The sequence below is a fragment of the Triticum urartu genome, chromosome 2 (genome assembly GCF_003073215.2).
Source record: "Triticum urartu cultivar G1812 chromosome 2, Tu2.1, whole genome shotgun sequence".
Lineage (NCBI taxonomy): Eukaryota > Viridiplantae > Streptophyta > Magnoliopsida > Poales > Poaceae > Triticum > Triticum urartu.
Genome location: NC_053023.1, coordinates 263,271,327 through 263,289,472, shown reverse-complemented (window position 1 = coordinate 263,289,472; position 18,146 = coordinate 263,271,327). Strand labels below are relative to the sequence as shown.

Here is an 18,146-nt window from a genome sequence, read left to right as displayed (position 1 = left end):
TTTAGGCAATGATGAACAAGTTTAATGACCCGTAGTGCATCTCTACTCCTAATGGAGCAGTTGGTAGTCTCCGTCGGTTAATTATCGTCCCACTTCCCCTGATTTATTTTCGTCCTCAATCCCACCTCGTACGTAACAGTAAAACCGTCCTAGTTCGAACGTCTATTTCGTCCTCCCACCCTGTCGATCGACAAAAAAAACGCCTAGAAAATAAAATCTACGAAGGTTAACCCAAAAAAAACCAGGGCGGGGAAATTGGTCCCCGAGCGTTTCCTCCTCACGTTCGCCCCCGCCGCTCTAGGGTTGTGCTCTTCTCTGGCGTCGGCGCGTCGCCCTCGGCCCGATCTCCGGTCGCCGTCCTCCACCGCGTCGGCGGCGGCGCCGCGGCGTGGCGCCACCTGCTGCTCCTCCTCACTGCCCAACTGCTCGCGCTCGCCCTCCTCGCGTTCGCGCTCCAGTGCCGCGGCGGCATGGACGACGCCGGCTCCCCTCGCCTGGCCGTGCCGGCCCCGTCGAGGCTGCAGTCCCTCCACTCCTCCGCCGCCTCCTGCGTCGAGGTGCTCGCCGCCCCCGCCGCCCCGCCTTCCCCTACCTCCGCGGCTGGTCCTTCCACTTCGACGCGCCGGACACACACCACCCCAAAGTACTACCTTTCCAATCTCACCTCCGCCCTCTTCCTCGCCGGTCACCGGCCGATGTGTCCGACCTGTGAAGCAGGAAGCTTGCATGCCTGCAGGTCGACTCTAGAGGATCCCCGGGTACCGAGCTCGAATTCGCCCTATAGTGAGTCGTATTACAATTCACTGGCCGTCGTTTTACAACGTCGTCATAGAATGCGTGCAGTAAAATTGTTCTGACTGTATTATGTATCATTATTTTGGTTAGTCTAAAAGAAATAATTTGGTTAGATTTGTCTTGAAGAATAGATTCGACCTATACTTCTAGGTTTTGATACAGAAAATAGAAATTTGTTGCCAAAGCAGTGTATGGAGACTATTTCAGTATCTGGAAGTACACTTGTGACCGGAGGCATGGCCGCTGTTGCTGCCAACATAGTGGCAGTGAGCGCAATCTGGAAGTAACAAGCACACTGTTTAGTAAGTGTGTTGTCCCTGGATTTTTTTATCCATGAGTATACCGTAGTAAATTGCACACCTCACTGGTGTACAGGGATCTAGGATCATGTAATGTAACAAAACAATGGTCCATTATGTTCCACTGGCTCTGATCTCAGTTAAAAGTTACCTGCAATTTTTATCCTTATTTTATTTATTCGTAAGGTATCTGACAAATGTGTTTGTGCCATAGTTCCCAACTAACCGTTGCTGATATTTGTTTTTAGGAGGGGATGGAGAGCTTTACAAATGGGAATGTTAGGTTATTGAAGCATGAACGCAGCATTGTTGCAGAGGATGATCTTGACTGTCGGTGGCAGGAAGCCACTGGAGAGGCTGTTTCCGAGGTCTCCAACCGCCCTGCACTCACTGTCCATCCAATCGGTTGGTTCTGCATTCATCTATCTGGATCTTGTTTAACACACAGGTGCAATTAAACCTCGATATGTTATGTGTAAAATCCTATTAAATACGTAAATATGATACCATATACAAATTGTTAATACATTCGAAAGTTACTGCACCTATTCTTCTAGCATACAGGCAGTTAATTATATTTTATATTTTTCCTAATTTCCCTGTATACTGTGAGCCTGCGATTGTTTGGTTTCATGGTTTTTGAGCAATGTCCATGCTTTCAACCCACATGCATACATGCATGTTGATTACTAATTAGTGGTTCCTTCTTACCACAATCATTGTTTTATAATTGAAGGTTTGCTCATTCTTGTGAATTACTTCTAAAGGTGTGCCACATCTGAGGGAGGATGAGACCCCCCCCCCCCCCCCCCCCCCCTCAAGGTGGGAGGCCTGGATGGGCAGCGGTGCCAAACCCTCGAATTGGCCCATGGTTCCGTTTGATGCAAAAGGTTGCTGCAGACCAAGGTCTTGTTCCAGAGTTTGAGGTACGTTACTTCCTTGATGCCTTTTCTATTTCCGAATCAACTGATTTTAATACTGATTGCTTTTGAAGATTACACTTGAAGTTACTCACCATGGACCACCATGAAGCTACTCACCATGGCCTATGTGTCCGACCTGCTGATCTTTTGCTTGCTTGCCAGGTGTGCGTGCAAACGAGCACCTCCGCAGGCCTGGACCGGATCCTGCCGTGGCTCTTCTACCACAAGGTCATCGGCGACTTTTTGCTCTTCGTCGAGGGCAAGGCCGCCAAGCCCAGCGTCGTCGGGGTCCTCGAGTCCATCCCCGTGCGTTCCTCGCTTGAGATTTTGAAGAATCCAGTAGTACCAATTTCACTCTGCTTGTTCTCAATGTCTGACTCTGTTTCTCTTCTTCTTCTTTAGGGGTATGAAGGTGGTGTACATGACCAAGGAGCTTGAGGAGTAGCAGGCCAGGTGGTGCGAAACAATCTTTGCCGCCCACGTGCCTCGTCGGGCTATACACAAATTCATTTCGATGCCCATTCTGATGATGTATATGTTTCACCTGCAGCCGAATCTGGAACGAAACCTGGCTCGCAGGATTCTTCTACAAGCCTTGCAACCGCAAACTATTTTTGAAGCAAGCACTCAACATGGAGATGGCCATTGTGATGGCCCGGGTATGTATGTTTGTTTTCGGCTTATCACCAGCAATTATTAATAGTGTTCGTTTAGTGTATTGTATTTATCATAAACAAAAAGCATTTTTCTTCATGGTAGGAATCTGGCATGGATTGGATAATGCATCTAGACACCAATGAGTTGTTATATCCCGGTAGTATTCCATCAGATGCCTGTTAGCTGACGTCCCCGATGATGTTGACATGGTTATTTTTCCTAACTATGTAAGTATACAGTGGTCCTAATACACCTGCTGGACTTCTTATGCATAGTAATTAACTTGCATGTCTGCACTCTGCAGGAAAGCAGCGCCGAGCGTGATGATATAGAAGATCCATTCAGTGAAGTAAACCTTCTCTGTATTTAGGAACATAATTTCCTCAAGTTCCGTTGGATATAATGTTGGCTGATGTAAACAACTTATGTCTAAATACTCTGATATGAATTTTGTTTGTTCGGTTTACGTCTGAAGTATGATACTGTGGTAGGATTTATGTGTGTCTGATACTGTTTACATTTGCTTGAAAAAATAGTTTTGAGTTGCCTTGTTATCTGCGTAGCTTGCCATGCTTATGTTTAGCCTATAATCCCAGAAATAAGTTCTTATACTCTTTTAGTGTAGACTGGGCATGGATCTAGCTAATTTTGCATATTACTCCGAAAGAAAAGAGAAGAGAATGAAAGAATATTAGACCTCTGGTATGTGCAACAAGTCATCGCTGACAACAGATTAAGTAACTTTGATGAATTTTGACATTCAATTCTTTGCTGCTTGTTAAATTTAATTAAGAGCGCTGAACCTAGGTGTGTGCAGCCTTGCTTTTATCTCTACTCCTAATGGAGCAGTTGGTAGGATTGCGTCCACGGCACGGTTTTTTTTGTCCCACCACTTTCGTCCGGTTTTTTTCCGTCCCACCTCCCACCACCACCTGCATTTTATTCTCTTTACAAAATATTACAGAAGAAAAAAAACCGTGCCGCCACTCCTCCCTCGATTTTTGTCTAGGGTTCCCTGCCTTCGCCTCTGCCATCGCGGAAGCTGAGGGCACGCCGCCGCCTCTGTTGATCCCTAGGGACGCCGCCTCCGTGGATGAAGTGGTTCCATTCGATCGGTACACAAGAGGAACCCATCTGTGGCCACATCACCCCTGACATGTTGATGTGCATGGAGTATTCATATGATACACAGGACAGGAAATCTAGCAAGTAATGTTCTAATCAGTTGGGTTATCCCCTTTTGAAAAAAAATCTTAATCAGTTTATTGGTTGATTTGATTGCGTTAGGTTATTTCTAATTATGTTCGAATTTCATCAGATTTGTATTTAAGTTTGTTTCTCTCATTGAATAAATTGATTGCCGATCCTACAGGCTGGGTGAGAAGCAGACAAGGGTCACGGTGAACTATTGCTAGCTTGAGGAGATGCTCACATGAAGACATGGTTGCCGAAGGTTGCATACAACTAAAGTGAGCTTCTCTTTGAAAATCTCATAATTGTTTCACTTACCTTCTTTTCACTATCAGCAGTTTCTACCGTTTCAAGTTGTTTGTTTATGAGCCAAGACTGAAGATATACAAGCTAATGGTTAGTATTATCCCTTTTTCATATATTTTGGTTATTGCTTTAGTTAGCTAGATGGATGTGCTGCAGTTAAATAATCGAATGACTTCTATACTTATATCATTGTTTGGTTTATGTAATTGTTGGCGCCAATATCTTGACTCGCTAAAAGTGCATGCAAATTTCTTACTGAAACAAGCATGTTTGACGTGTCAGTCAAGGGGTCCCTGCATCTGTGGTGTTCGGCTCGCTATGGTGGTCGACCATGGAATACTTGTGAGGGAGAGCACCCCTTTAGTGCCTCTTCGCGTAGTTCCTCCGGCGTGCACAGCTTAAGCCTTGTTACCATGGATGACAAAGTCTGCCTTGTCGTGACGACCACGCGCGGGTACGCACATAGGCATACTATAAGATCGTTATTAATTAATCCATGCAGTTTCATGTCCAGGCCAATGTTTAGTTGGGGGAAGTGTTGTGGATTTTTTTTTATTCAGTCATGAGTGTCAGTGTTGATTTTGAGGGCATTGTTAGGTGTTTAGTTGAGCTAGCAAGGGGGCGTAGTGGACCTGTCATCATTTTTCTGAAATGGGTAAAAGATGTTCAGCGTTGGCTCTATATTTTCAAGGGCATGTGCTTCTCTGAAGATGCTTCAGCTGCATTTTTGTTTACCCATCATTCGGTGGCAAACCAATGATTCCTCATGGGTTGCAGATGATGAGTACTCACATTTTTGGTCTTACTGATTTTGTCAGACTGATGGGTGCACGGCAATTTTTGGTCTTACTGATTTCGTCTGAGAGATAATCAGATAAAACGACAATTAACTCCCAACTAACCACACCTAGATAATCAGATAACTACATTTTGAAGTTAGTATACATTCATTCTGTTCTTGCAAAATATTTATTTATATAGCTTGTTGTCATCTAATTTAAGGTTCAATTTCCTCACTGTAAGTCCTCAAATATGTGGGCAGCATGGACCACCAGATAGGTAAGCAAGAGAAGGACCAATTCATAATCATCTTATTTGTTCTGCTTGGACTGTCGTTGTTACTTGCAGTTGCCTCTGCTACCATGTGGCAACGCAACCATGAAGGGCTTGACGTGTTGGCTGTCAAGAAGCACTAGGTCGACGGCAGGCAAGGCATCCAGGAAGCCACAGCACGAGAGAGCGATGACGCTCAAAGGGTGAGGTTGCCAAATGGTGCGGTGACACTAGCTCGCTAGCCAAGCAGACTACATTCTGGACTATTTACACATCATGGACTAAAATTGGACTTCTTTCTGGACTCACATCTTTTATATAATATATACTCAAGTCTGATATGCCTTTTATTTATTCTATAATTAAGTACAATCTTTTAAGTTGCTGCTGAAGGAAGAAGACATGGGGTCAGAAAAATGTTAAGATTGACTTGATGTGTGGTAAGGAACATCCAGTTGAAAAGCTTTTGATGCTTGAACATCCACTACTCAATTATTCTTTTAGGTATGCATAATCTGCCAAGTTATAAGCAGTTCCTTTTATTTGGGCACGCATAATGACCGTTCCGCAGCATCAGGTTCAAAAAAAGTTCTTCAAGGTTAGTAATTTTCTCCAAAAAAAGTTCTTCAAGGTTAGTAATTAACTCCCTTCCCATATGGATATGCATGATGGTTGTTCATTTTTTGGGATAGCTTACCCATCTTATGCCTTGAAAACTGAGCTACCTCCATGATTATGCATCTGGTCTCAGTAGATTATTTTTCCGCCAAAATACAGTTGTGAAGAGGAGTTCCTGATTATAGCTGAATATACCAGCCTACTTGCCTACAACCAAGGCAGAATTATCAGCATGTATGCGAAACAGCCTGCTAGCTGGGTGTGTGCCCCCTGTTTGAGCGAGAGGGAGGACCTTTGCTGGGCAGTCAAAGGATGTGCTCGGATATGGTGGTCCAACTGCAAGGTAATGCTAACACATCTTGTTACTCTTTCTTCAATTTCGCTAGGTTTACGACAGTTCCATTCAAGCACAAATATGTTTATGACACTAATTCAAAGTTGTAAAATACATATATTTATAATAGTTTAATTATTCTTACATGATTTCCACATATATGTGTTGCTTTAGACAAAAAAATGTGCAGTGAACTTGTTACATAGAACACCCTAGGTATCGCCACTAGCATCGACTAGACGACGCCCATCACTGAGACACTCTTCTCTTGGGAGCATTGGCCCAGCTTGATATGCGGGGAGGTGAGAGGGCAAGCTAGGGGAATGGAGTTGGGAGAGACGATTGTAGAGCGACATCGTTTTTGTTCCTATTTCTTTTCCTTTTCAAGTGGTTACTTTTTCTTCATCAGTTCATCTTTAAACTTTTGGTTGTCTCAGCGTAGCTTGCAGCTCCAGCTTAGATTTGTTAGATTTATGGGTAAGTCAAATTGTTTAAATTTATATTGTCCAATTTATTTATAGGAACCAATCACCCAGATTCCTTTCCTAGACTGATGCAGATGGAGCTTGCAATCATATCCAAAGACTAATGAAGCTGGGGCTGTCAAACTGACCAAAGCAATTTGCCACATCTTAGGCTTGAAAATTTGCATATGGACGTGGGAGTCCACTCATATGTATGGCTTTCATGTACACTTTGAATGGTCCAGGAACATTTGTATTTTTCTGTGTGTTGATTTTTTTCCAAGAGTATTTGCTTTGTGTCTGTAGACATTAGGTTAGTTGTCAAGTTGGTAATTAGAGGATTAGATCACTGTATCAATCGACAATCATCTCGGGAAAGTATCATCGTACTTTTGTTAGATAATTGGTACTTCTGTAGTTGCATGTTTTTATACTTATATATACTTGTAGCCACTTTTATTGTGTTCTTTGTTCCTTTCTTTTTATCATACATATAACTAAAAGCCAGTTTACAGAAAAAACGTCAGTCTCATCCCTGGCCTTCTTCAGTTGAGGAGATTACTCTACTTTTTATCACTGTTGGAGGATTCCTTATTTTGAGAAGTCAGTATCACAGCAACGGGCACGCAGCTTGGCCAACTCATTATTTCTACCGGCACCAATTGTTTTTATTGTTTCTAGCCAATGTAGATTGTGGTGATTGTATGAAAGATTTAATACCTTCCTCACGTGCATGCTAGCTAGGAATGTTTGTGGATGGACGTGAAATGAACTGTTAAGTACTCTCCTATTTAGTTTCACCAGGAATTTATTGATATGGTAAGAATTATTAGATTGGTTTGTGACGAAATGTTGCTTGAAAATAAATTCACGATAGGTTAGAGTGGGGGCAAAAATAGTTACAGTGCTCTTGTAGGACGATGGATTTTCTCCATGTAGTCTTGTAGCCTTCATGGAAGTCAAATTTTGTAGGTTTGTTTGTACATTTTTGCTTTGTTTCGGAAACCAGAGTAGTTCACTTTATCCATGTGTTTTTTCTTGCTTCTCTGCACTGTACCCTTTGGGATGATCAATATGCATTACTCTTTCTCAAAGTTTCTATTTGGAACTATATTTTTTATTAAACCACTGTCAGAAGGTTTCACAAGAAACCTAAAAACTGTAACAGGTGGTCATTATTTTTTTTGCCATATGTAATGAATGTTTGCCACAAGTTAGGAAACATAACTGGTTTTTAGTCGTTTATCAGTTTGTTTTGCTCATGGGGATATATAATTAGCTTTACCAGTTTTTTGATTATACAAGTTTTTCTCTTCTTTCTCCACATGTGTGTTTCTACAATATGTGTACATTCAAGCGCCAGAAGGTTTGTTCTCCCACTGTGTGCCACTAATATTTCATTTTTGTGGGTGAGATTTTTTAACTTCTGGATGCGCAATGGTTTGGATATGGTGTTGTGCAATGCTACTGTGTTATGCTATGACCATGAACATGCTTATGTGATGTGGTGCATCTCTTTTTATACTTCAACATTGTTGTTCCCGCTTGCGCGGCAGTGGTGACTGTAGATGCTGCTCACGCATCTGTTGTTCCTGTGTGCGCGGGGGCGCGGAGATGGGCGACCGGGCGCGGGAGGCGGCTCGGCACGACAAGGCGAGGCCGGGCCGGACTCGCGAGCACCAGGCAGGCGCAGCTGCCACCTGCGTCGACCAGGAGCACACGCCCGCGGAGGGATACTGTGGCCTGGCACTATTCATTGTGGAGCTCGCGAGGGACTCCTTGTCATGGGCGGGCGCTGCCTGTCACGGCGCTCGCGAGGTCCAGTTTGGGATCCATGGAGTCTAGAGCGCGGCAGTAGAACTGCGCGACGGCCGTCGCGGTGGGCGAGCGCGGGACGGCGACTGCAACTGCTGCTGCGGTGATTGGCTGCTGTTTGTTCCTGCTTGCGCGGCAGCGGTGACTGCAGATGTTGCTCATGCATCTGTTGTTCCTGCGTGCGCGGGGAGCGGACGCGATGGCGTTGCGACGGCGATGACTGCATTGGGCAAACTTTTTTGTCTGCGCGGACACGAAAAGACAAAATGGGTCGGTGTGTTGCAGTTGCTCTAACTCCCTGAAGTTTTTCATTCATTTGCTTTTAGGATGTAGGATGGAGCATAGTTTGTGCTGTTGATTGTCAATTGTATTCCCTCCGTTCCTAAATATAAGCCTTTAGTTTGTGATGTTGAAGATGCTTCGTACTCCTCCTGTTCCTAAATATATGCCTTCTTAGAGATTTCAATATAGAGTATATATGGAGCAAAATGAGTGAATCTACACTCTAAAATTTGTCTATATCCATTCGTATGTAGTTCATAATGAAATATCTAAAAAGGCTTATTTTTAGAAATAGAAGGAATAACAAACAAAAAAGATCACATAACACAAATTGATTGATCATAAATTATTGTTTTTTCTCCTAGGTGGGATTGGTAGTAAAGCTGTTTTGTTGGACTATGCAGTTCATTGGCCATGGAGTTTTTGAGGCAAATCTCTATCAAGCTATTAATGTTAGGTTAAGCACTAGCTTTAGTAAATTCCTGCCCAAAGATTATACTTGACGCTTACTCTGACGGTAGAACCGGACACGTGCTCCACTTGACAATATCCTGGTTTTCACGTTTGAGCATTGAAAATGAAAAACAAGTGTTTGGGTATGTGGTGGAAATCCCTCTTACGTGATTTCTAAAAAAGGGTTAATCAAATATTGCATTCATGAATAATAGAACTACTAAAATGTGGACAAGCTAATTAATTTTTGAGGAACCTAGCACATCAACAACTATCACCTGGCCCATGTCAAACGTTCACCCCAGCAGACTAACCTGTCAACTACCAAAATGTGGACATGCTAATTTCTGCTTCGTATTCCAATGAGCATAGACGAACAATAAATTTATATATTGCATTATCGTAACATTCAAAATAATATTAATTTCGAAAATTGTAGGGATGCGTGTGACTATTTATATTATTTTATGCTTTGGTGGAACGGTGAAGAATTAGTTCATCCACTGTGCCTAATGAGTATTCTCCATTACATATTTTAAGATCTTCGACGTGAATTTTTCATGCTAATTACATATATTGCTTGTGCAGGTTGGGTATGATTGAGGAGGTTTTCTTAGTTATACTTGTTCAAATTTCATGTGAATGGAGCTAAAGTCTATATTCTTAATATTGTGCGAGAATTTCTTAAGCGCATCAAATGGATCTTAATTTGTAACTGGTTTTAGTTAGATAATCTCTCTATATGTATAAGTCATCAGATTGCCTTTTTTGTTATTAATTTACGTTGCAAGTGAAGTTAACTTTAATTATTAGCCGATCTTGCTTGTGCTATCTATTCTCTTCACGTGAAATTTAACATGTATTATGTTTATATAATTCCAGCAATATATTCAAAAGCCCGTGGCAACGCACGGGCACTCTACTAGTTTTACTAAGTTGACACAAGCCTTTGTAGTCCGTTTCCGCCCATTCAATTTTTTGTTCATTCCATTTATCCAAAACTAGTAAGCGTGCACGTGCAACGCACGTCCTGCCAATTCAATCCATTTTTCAAATTCCACCTCTATTTAATTTGTATCCTTTTCTATAGCTTTTGTTTGTCTACACCTTTTTTTAATTCAAACAACTAAAGAAACTAAAAATGAAAATACAATATGTGCTATTCCCCAAAGAAATAAAATGGGAATGTGATATATGTAATGAATAGGGAGTATCTAGGATGATAAGTACAATATTTGTCGAAATATCCCCATGACAATAACCTAATTATTTGAAATGCATTGTTTGACAGAGACACAAAAATGAAGAGTTTATTTGAACAGTGCGCAAAAATGCTCTTCAGATGTATTTTATCAAACAAGGAGTCCGAGTTTGCCAAAATAAAAATTCAGAGCGGTTTGGAAGTATTCTCATCACTTCTCTTTCTCCGCCTTAGAAGCATTCTTCATCCGGGCTCCCAAACGCTTCATCCCTCAGAGCTTTGTCTATATAAAGAGTCAAGGTACTAAACATGCATGGCATATATGTCCAGTAAGTAATAAAATTAGTTTCTAGCACAATGTGGGAGGATTTAAAGATGGGACATTACCGTCTTATGCAAACCTTGTGGAGACCTTTGTATATTTAATGCATACTTCTGCTTTCATTATTGGGCTGATGAAGTGAAAGTTGTGAGATAAAATATTCTAAATCTCCTCTAGCTTCTTTAGCAACTATAACCTTCGAGGTGGACAATCCACATCTTTGCTTCTCAGGAGAGGCTCCTAGTTGATTTGCTGCTGTACAAGGATGCTAATCTGAAACAATTATGCAGCACATGGTAAGTGCTAAGTCGACAATTGGTACTGAATCTACCAGGCTCCGAAGGATCCAATTATGTGATTTTACATGTGCATCTTAGCTATCAAAGGAAAGGAAGAAAATGGTCAAAGCAACAAAAAAATGCAAGCTTATATAAACTTCACAAAACTGGGTATGACATTTCAGCGAAGGAAGATTTATTCACTTACGTTCACATGATACAATATGCAAGCAACAATTCATGGGCATGCCCTGACTAAACTATGTATACACAAAAATAATTATCACCTCCCAACTGCCCGCCTGTTAAATGTACACAACAACTAATTGGCTTAATAGTTATCTCACACTCCCACCAATTTATTAAGAAAACAGAAATCACCCAATGGAACCAGAATTTCAGAACAGCTTAGTCAAGTTTTCCTATGTTGTATACCCTGCCGCTGAAACAAAGCAAATGAGTATAAGCTATGTAAAACAACACCAAGGATAGCGGATGAACAAAACAACAAATTCTGCATCCCACGGAACAACACCATTTTATGCAGTATTCACTATCGAAGACCCTCTGCTCTAAATACTGTGAGATGTGGAGTGTAGTAGAAACATGCTGAACCAACATGAATAGACTCCAAAATTATATGCATACATCTTGAAGCATACACTGGAATTTTCAAATTGCCATCCAACCTCCGGGAACTCTTCATGTCAAAAAGAGAATTATACAAGACATGGAAAGGAATAGTAGGCCCGGACCAAATAATTACTAACCTTGAACTGTAGGTTCAGGCCAAATAACCAAATAAAAGATACACAGATATCGGTGAAATTAACTATAATATACGCAACTATTATAAAGAGATTTCAGATGCAGATCAACTACATACACATAATTTAGTGCCCAAGATTTGGTGTCTTATCAATTGGTCCAAGTTCTCCATGTGGCAGCGCATCTCATTATTATTCTCTCGTTGCAACAAAAAAACAGAAGAATGTTATTTAGTGTCCAGTCAGCAAGTGTAAGCTTGAGCTAAAATAATACAAAAAAGAGGAAGGAAAAGTACTGCAATTTTTACACTTCAAAGCACCACGAATACACCTCATAATCGGATTGGTACAACAATAAGATGAAATTATTGCTATGTAATATATTTTTTGTGAAGAGACTTGAAATATCCTAGATTTGATGCTTGTACAAGTTCAGTTAAAAGTGGTTTAAACAGTCTATAAACTGAACTTATTTTTACTTCCTAGATTAACCAAAAATTGGGGGATTTCACACCAACCGAACGTAATAATATACAACAAAAATATTACTCCGTCTGTATACTAATATAAGGCGTTTAGATTACTAAATTAGTGATCTAAATGCTCTTATATTAGTTTACGGAGGGAGTAGAAGAAAGCAGTGCAAGGACAGAACAGTACTCCCTCCATCCCAAAATAAATGACTGAATTTTGTACTAACTTTATAGTAAAGCTAGTATAAAGTTGAGTCACTTATTTTGGGACAGAGGGAGTACATGAATTGTACGTAGCAGACATACATAAATCGAAACGTATGAGAGAGAAAAAACGATTATTTTTATCATATTACCTCAGTGTTAAACTGTTTGTCTACAACGGCGCGACCATAGCCTCAGCTTCCCTCTCCCATTTGTCAGATTGTGGGGAGTGGAGCATTTGGGGACTGCATGTCTCGAAACAAATTTGATCATACTACTAATGGGATCAAACACCAACAACCAATTGCATTGGTTCATATTTTCAGTGAACTGGGTAGAGAAGCATAATACAATCATAAAGAGTTTTGAGCTTGCAAATGAAGCAACCTTGTCTCTCTTGGATAGTTCAAAACAAAATGAAGCCGCCTTGATAAAATTCAACGTCGTCTCTGCAGACTCGTTCTCCCACAGCTTGAGAGAGACCTCTTGCTACACCTCTCCACCACCGACCACAAAGTACAAACTCTCAAGCGATGAAGTAAACCTGAAAATGTGACTGAAAGGACCTTAGGTGCAGCAATTGCTGATGAATGGCAACATTCTGAACATGTAGAAATAAAGTATGAGTTGATAGGGAAGAGGCCAAAAAAGAAGATATAAAATATTAGTATTGAGATTGCCTGAATTTCGTATATTAGTGGATGATTGAAATCATGTACAGAAAGTTTAGGAGCTATTGTGTAGTAATTTTGATGCCAATTGAGGAGTGAGTCGTGGTAGAATGGATTTGTGGGAGCACTGAAAAGGTAATTCGAGTTACACAATACAATTATCATATGAAGAGATTAAATAGTCAATAATCAGACTGTAACCCGTCTAGTGCTGAGCTTGGCATTGATTTGGATCATGATAATTCACCTTTTAATGATATAATCAGAGTCTAACCCTTTCAGAATAACGTTGTTTAACTGCGGCAATGTTAGTTGTGTGGAAGGATCATGTATATAAAAGAATGAGAATCAGTTCACATTTGGTCATTGGAAAAAGTACAATGTAGACTTTGTAACATCCTCCACTGCGACGTATGCAGATCATGATGCAGTAAAACGACCAAAGAAAGTAAATAAGCACAAGCATCAGATTCTCTTGTGTATGGAACATAAACTGAATCATAAGTACAGGGTAGACTTTGTAACATCCTCCATTGTGGTGTATGTAGATAATGATGCGCTAAAACGATCAAATTCTCTTGTGTATGGAACATAAAATGGACCATATGCTGGGTACCTCACTATTCAGTATAGTTTTGTATCAATCTACACTTCAATCAATCTAATGGAAACTTACTGGTTTCTCCGTAGTCAGATAAGGTCGTGGCCGTCCGTTGGGGCAGCGTTGGGCAGCAGAGGAGGGCAGCCGCCACACCGCGCTGACGTCCTTCCGTGTGTCAGCAGAGGCTGACCGGCGTTGGGCAGCGGCGGCAGGGGGCGCTCCCGCGTTCTTGGGGCAGCAGAAGAAGACCAGCGGGGGCCTGCTCTGCTCATGCCCACGTTTGTCCGCGGGGAAGCAGAAGAAGACTGGTGGTTGCGGCGATGGAGGCCAAGCTGGGCGGTGGGGGACGGTGCGGGGCCGGCCAGGGCGGTGGCAGACCGGCGGCTGGCGGCAGAGGGGGGGCAGCGCGCGGGGCTGGCCGGGGTGGTCGCGGACCGACGTCCGACGGTTGGATCTTTTGCCCCACTTTACTTGGGCATTAGATGATTTGCCCCATTTTACATAGGATTAGATCATTTGCCCCACTTTTCATTTTTCTTTTGATGATTTGCCCTTTTCAATTACTGTAATCATTTTTTATTTTGTATCCCTTTTTTCTCCATGTGAAAAGACACAATTGCCCCTGTGGCTAATTTACAATTTGACACTGTACAAATCTTTTTTCTTTACAAGCCTGTATCCAACCGAAGCAACTAATTAACAGGGAACAAATCACATTAGTTTCTTTATATGGCTTTATCCAACGGAACCAACTACTAACAAATCATAGATTGATTTTGTTGTGTCGTGGTGTTCATGGCTAGTGGAGAGGCGGATCCACCGCCGGCCCCCAAGCCATCAACTCCGACGACCCCTGCACAGCGAGGCTTCACACAGATGACAACTGAGACGATCCCACAGACTGCCGGACAGGGAGGCGACTGTTGCGTCCATGGATCACCACGATCTGCTCCAGATTGGTCAGTATATTATCTCCCCTTCCTCCCACCCCACGCCAAACACACACACAGTGCCACACGGATCCAGGGTTTAAACCTCTTGGCATCTCCTCGCTAGGCAGCCCCTAACGCTGCTACACTTGTAGTAACCCTGCAACTACAACAATATGATGGAAACATAATTATCAGGATTCAGGAGTATAAAGTTCTGAAATTATCCAAATCTTTAAACCATGTGGATGAATACTTCTACGAGGATCATGAATCCAATGACATGGGCATACACTTAGTTTTACTGGAAAATGAATATTAAACAATTTGTTAATTGTTTCCTAACATAACAAAATGACAGTTAGATGATGCCCTTATGTCCCCTCCATAACTGAAAATCTTTTGTTCTCCAAGTAGGTCTCGGCCGGTGGCTAGCAATGATACATATGTATCAACTATGGAAGGAAGTGTTGATTGGTCCAAGATTGAGATAGCACCAATGAATGATGAAGAAATTGATGTTCCTATAACAGAAGAGAACATGTGCTCGGTGCTTGGCATCAATGATGAACCTGAGCATCGGAAAATTGTATCTGAAGCAGCTATGAAAGCCTCCATTGCAGATGTTGATGCATGTGTGGCTGATATTGATGAGGATTTACTTGCTGATGCGGCTCTTCCTGTGCCTGACCATATGCCTGAAGAGGATCACTTTTGGTATGATAAGGAACATCCTGTGATAGAGGAAGGATCTTTGTTTCGTTCAATGAACGAGTTTAGGATGCTCATGAGAACATTTGCTATTAGAGGCAAGTTTGACATCAAGACCAAGGATAGTGACACTACTAGATTTGTGGGTCACTGTAAAGGAAATGCATGTCCTTGGCGTATAATTGCTAGAACGATAGAAGATGGCAAAACAATCAGGGTATAAACTTATCTAACATTAATCATTTTTTATGTTGAGACAATTTTTATAAATTACTTGCACCTAATGGTTGGTATTGTGCAGGTTAACAAGATAGTAAAGCCTCATAAGTGTTCATCAACCGCTAGAGTGATTACAAGCATGGCAGACCAAGCATGGGTGGCAGAAAAGGCAATGGGTATCTTCAAACTGAACCAAACATTGGTGCCAGCGGAGCTCCGAAAAAAGCTACAGCGAGTACAAATGTACTATTGGGTATCATACTGTTACAAGGGAAAAGAAAGGGCCAAGAATAGTTTATATGGACCTGGGGAAAAAGCTTTCAGTCATTATTGAATTCAAAGCTGAGATTGATAAAAGATCTCTGGTAGCATTGTCGAGGTTGATGTCAAGAGGGAAGGAGGTGAAGTGCATTTCCGCAGATTTTTTATGGCACTTAAGCCGTGCATTGATGGCTTCTTGGCTGGTTGTAGACCATATGTCAGTATAGACTCCACATTTTTGACTGGAAAGTGGAATGGTCAATTAGCAGCATGTACAGCACTAGATGGACAAAATTGGATGTTTCCTTTAGCATTGGTTTCTTTGGTACGGAGACCGAGGGTAACTGGATTTGGTTTATGCAACAACTGCATAGGGCAATAGGACATCTTCAAACTCTAGCTGTTTGTACTGATGCATGCAAAGGGTTAGAGAATGCAGTTAAAATTGTGTTTCCCCAAGCTGAGCAAAGAGAATGCTTGAGGCATCTGATGGCAAACTTAAATTTTTTTTCCATGGAGATGTTCTTGGTCGCATGTGACCAGCAGCCAAGGCTTACCGTCTGGAAACATTTAACTATCATATGGGCAAGATATTTGAAGCTGAACCTGCAGTGAGTACCTACTTGTGTACCTATCATAACTTAAAGTGGATGAGATGTGACTTCAACACAGAAATAAAATGTGATTACATTCACAATAATCTAGCTGAGTGCTTCAATAGTGGATCAAAGGAACAAAGGAGCTGCCCATGGATGAGCTAGCCGATGCAATAAGAGAGAAAATTATGATACTTGTTTATAGAAGGAGAAGAATTGGGGAAATGCTCCAGGGAAAGATGTTGCCTGCCATCATTCAACAAATAAATAATAGAACTAGGCAACTTGACCATTTGGTTGTTGGAAGATCAACCGGAGAAAGTTGTGAGGTCAAGGACACTAGCAAGAATAATCTTAGGCATGTTGTGAAGATAGGCAGCCGTGAGTGCACTTGCCTAGAATGGCAACACACTGGAAAACCCTGTGAGCATGCACTTGCATTCCTTATAGAGACGCAGATGTAACTTTGAACCATATGTACATGAGTACTACTCCGTGAGTAGGTTTCGGCTGCCTATGCTGGAGAGATTGAACCAATCACGAGACAAGTCTCAATGGCCTCAGGTTACTCTAGATTTTGAGATGGTGCCACCAGATTTAAAAAGCTCTGTTGGGAGACGGAGGAAAGCAGAGAATCAAAAGTTGCTTGAAGACGGTGGTGGCAGCAAACGGAAGAAAAAAGACGATAATGGCAAAACAAATGACCAAGAAGGAGGTGACAAAGAGAAGGAAAAAGAAAAGAAGAGATTTGGCAGCAGAAATAGGTGCAAAGAATGTGGGATATTGGGGCACAGGAAAGCAACTTGCAAAAAAATGAAGCTAAAGAGAGGTAAACCATGCACTAATATCTCCTTTATATTAGTATCAAAATTAGTACTATTATACCATTTCTAAACATCCGGTGTGACTTGAACTTTCTAGTGACGTGTCTGCTCGCGAGCTCGCTCCAGCTGTTGTTGCGACACCTACACACGCACAACAACAATCACACTGCCTCCCAGCCTTCATAACAGCCCTGGGCCTATCACAAGGAGGTACCTGTTTATATTTGTCATAAGCACATTTGATTCATGCAAAAGAAAAATTCCTACTTTTATAACATTGGTGTGTAAACATGCAGGAGGCTTGCTATGGCCATAGCTGGAGACGATGCATCACAGCCATGTGGGACAAGTACTGTTAATTCTACAGCATCACCTACTTCTCACTTCCCTTCACGCTCTACGGCATGCAAGAAAAAATTGACCCGAAGAGGAGAGCTCATCATGTTAGTGCATTCATTCTATTTTTAAATTCGTAGAGGTGTTGACAATCTGTACAATTTCAAAGATATATATAGGCTCGGTAAAAAAATAACTTTTCTTTGATGTAAACTCGGATTAATTTATCTGTCGCTTGAACCAAGCAAACCTTTTTGTGGCATCAGTTCGTGATTTCAGTGTGATATATTCTCTCAATTCCATGTGCTAGTGAACATATGTTGTAGTTCTAATTTTTTTTCCTATGAAGATGTTATATGCTGCCAATTTCCAACGAATGCTATGCCAGGGATGCACATCATATATAAGATCTCTGACCAGTGACTAAAGTAGAATCCAGCAAAGATGAGCATATATATTTTGAAGTGTGATACAATTAAAGTATGAGCATCTGGAGGAGTACTTAACAACAAAGGAATTTTATATAATGTAACCCAAGCTCCATGATTGAAGCAGTACCAGCT

The 18,146-nt window shown here is 41.6% G+C and overlaps 2 long non-coding RNA genes across 24 annotated transcripts; one reads left to right on the top strand and one right to left on the bottom strand.

Annotated features, from left to right (window-relative positions):
- Window positions 1-224: 224 nt before the first annotated feature.
- On the top strand, window positions 225-8,954 carry LOC125536993. 23 transcript variants are annotated; one of them, XR_007295432.1, is made up of 14 exons: window positions 225-643; window positions 1,343-1,499; window positions 1,862-2,020; window positions 2,180-2,323; window positions 2,420-2,470; window positions 2,568-2,676; window positions 2,777-2,901; window positions 2,979-3,088; window positions 3,684-3,883; window positions 4,047-4,127; window positions 4,204-4,261; window positions 4,454-4,625; window positions 5,300-6,185; window positions 6,698-7,115. It is a non-coding gene; the product is annotated as an uncharacterized LOC125536993 (long non-coding RNA). The 23 variants fall into 23 exon arrangements; XR_007295441.1 differs by lacking the exons at window positions 3,684-3,883; window positions 4,454-4,625 and having other exon boundaries at window positions 226-643; window positions 2,979-3,023; window positions 5,300-5,822; window positions 6,002-6,185; XR_007295440.1 differs by lacking the exons at window positions 3,684-3,883; window positions 4,454-4,625 and having other exon boundaries at window positions 226-643; window positions 2,979-3,023; window positions 5,300-5,855; window positions 6,002-6,185.
- Window positions 8,955-10,456: 1,502 nt separating this feature from the next.
- Window positions 10,457-12,581, bottom strand: LOC125536995. The gene is made up of 2 exons (XR_007295442.1): window positions 11,878-12,581; window positions 10,457-10,986 (listed from the first exon to the last, which is right to left on the bottom strand). It is a non-coding gene; the product is annotated as an uncharacterized LOC125536995 (long non-coding RNA).
- Between the last annotated feature and the right edge of the window lie 5,565 nt (window positions 12,582-18,146).